This window comes from Acanthaster planci, linkage group LG16, assembly GCF_054643075.1.
Source record: "Acanthaster planci isolate LZ-2023a linkage group LG16, COTS_SCS, whole genome shotgun sequence".
NCBI classification, from domain to species: Eukaryota; Metazoa; Echinodermata; class Asteroidea; order Valvatida; family Acanthasteridae; genus Acanthaster; species Acanthaster planci.
Genome location: NC_141792.1, coordinates 2,793,106 through 2,795,843, shown reverse-complemented (window position 1 = coordinate 2,795,843; position 2,738 = coordinate 2,793,106).

Below are 2,738 nucleotides of genomic sequence, written 5' to 3'. Positions count from 1 at the left end.
TGACCTTTAAGCTTCAAGCGGGCATGTTGGCACGATAAAGAGTTTATGACCCCAGATAGACGTGCTTGGAAGTTAGGAGCTTTTACTTAGCTCGATTCTTCCGGGTTTCAATTTTAAGTTTATTTGCTGTAGGCCTATCTGTATGTGGCTACAGTGCAGTTTATACACTCTAGACGTGCATTTTGTAGCAGGTCTTTATTCACTGAGAACGAGCCGAATTGAAACTGTGATGGAAGGTGTCGGCATAAGGAATGAATTTGTGTTCCATAGATTTAAAAGGTCCCTTCGAAAACCATTGCATTGTTGATTAGTCCGAGCATGTCTGTGCACGTTCAGTGCGCGAATTACCAAGGTAAAGAAAACGTGCGACGGCAAAATATCATAAATTCGGATAATTTAAGAACATACGTAGTAGTAAAACGGAGTTTTCTACCTTAAGTCGACATCACACATTTGCTCATAGATATGCAAATTTGCTTTCTTAGCAAATTAAAAATTTACAACAATGTTTTTAAATCTGTTCTCAAAAATTGAAAAACCAGGCAAAAAGAGACACATTAAATAAGGAACGTTGCAATAACTAGATTAAATGGAGGCATTGCCTGGCCCGAGTCTTTTGAGTCTATTTCAGCATTTCGAACGACAGAATTGATGCACCGACCGTGGAATCATTCGTGCACTATTAACTGGTTAAACCGAAGGACCGATAAAAGGACGAAGAGATTGGAAAAGGGAAATCATTCGTTTCATTCATAGAAGGGCACGTATCTGGGTAAAAAAGAACCCCCCCCAAAAAATCAGGTTTCACTTGTCAAATGGAAGGCTCTTTTTATGGGATTTTGTTAACACCCATTTAAACCTGTCCGATTTTACTGTAAGGGCCTCACGATTCACTTGAGGTAGAAAATGTCCCTTTTTATAGAACAGAAATAGCGGGTGCCTCGCTTTTAGTTCATATATTCTGCAAACGTGAAACCAATTTGTTTACCTGCATTATGCAAACCAGTGCCGGTACACGATATATCTTAAAAACGATATATCGGGCGGAAAATGACTCATAATTGCATATTGTCACGTGTTTGCATGCGTGGACCCTCATAGGCTTGCTGTATGCACTCAGAAGATTCAGTCATGTTCTCCCGTCATAAATTTGTCATTGAAGACCAGTCCAACGAATTTCGTCCCAGTAGAGATGTAACTTCCGGGGATGTCTTTATTGATTGACTGCAGCCGATTGATTGCAACCTTTCAATTTCTTTTCCTGGAGTGTTGTTTATAATTCTTCACTGGCAAATTAATCATACAAATCAGTATTTTTTTCCTATCATTCTCGCTATAAAATCTATAAAGTGGAAGGAATTATTTTGTGCACCTGGACCGCTGATTGCCTCATTATATGAGCACGTCAAACTTTCGCCACGGCAATTGATAATGAATTGGTTGTGGTTTTCGCTCCAATCGACAGGATAAATGGGAATTACTTCCTCACAGGAAATGGCTGCTAAGAGGTTTAGCAGAGAAAATAATAACAGGAAAAACGAGAAAATACTTTCCCCCAAAAAGGTAGAAAAAATGGAACTCGGTGTTCCCATGGATCTGCTAGAGTGATGAAGATCCTGCAACAAAGTTAAATACAGATGAACGTGAATGGACAGAGGAAAATCGACACGTCCTAGGTGGAGTTTTTTAAATTGAAATCTTGCCTAATATCCTGCAAGCAGTGAGACCGAGGGGTACCCCCCAACCTGTCCAATCGCTATACACACTCTAGACTATTGTTACCTAACACCCCCCCCCAAGTGTCTGAATAGAATTCCTCAGATTCCAATGAAACAATAACCAACACAAAGCAGTTGGGGTCATCTCCGTCTCATACCTCCTCCATGTGTAGCGTAAACAGCAACCGTTCAAACCGTCTTATTATACAAATCTGGTCTTATTGTTATAACAGCAACGCCAAGTAACGGTATACGAGGCACGAAATGGGACAGAGAGGTACCCCCCCAACAAGTCCAATCCCTATACACACTCCAGCCTGTTGTCACTTAACACGTCCCCCTTGGTGTCTGGAAAAGGATTCCTGAGATACCAGTATAACAACGGCCAACACAAAGGCGGAGGTCTCTCTGTCAGGTAGTTTGCTTCATGTGAGTAACACGGAGCGGAACAAGATCAGCCCGTTACTTCTTGAATTGCTATTGAAATTTCGCAACCCTCATTGTCAAGTCTTGAAGCAAATCCATCGTCCCGATCGAGTCCGCCTCTCACCTTTCGTCATCTTTAATTACCCTCTTTGGCCTGTTTCGTCTCACTGAATTTCTCAACTCTCAGATGTAGAAAAGGTATTACCAGCCTTGAGGAAGATCAAAATGCATTTGTTCGTTTCTTCCCAGAGCCACACGAATTACGAAAAGAGAAAATAATATCATTCCAACATTTTCATTCCAAAAAGCGCTTGACCGTTTTATTCTGTGGCCAGTGCGGTTCATGACAAACTTATTTGTCATGGCAGGTAATTTTAATTTGTTTCAAATTGAACAAAATGCCTGACATGAAGACGTAAAATATTTTCGTTCCCAAAATGGAAGTCATATTTGGGGGCCCCTTTTCTGGAGAGGCCGCTCAATTAGCCTATTTGAAGCACACATGTTTATGGCGGACCTACACAATAGGAGGGCCCTATTTGATTTTGGTAAAATCTTTTGTAATTGTTCAGGATATCTAGACCTTTTCACCTA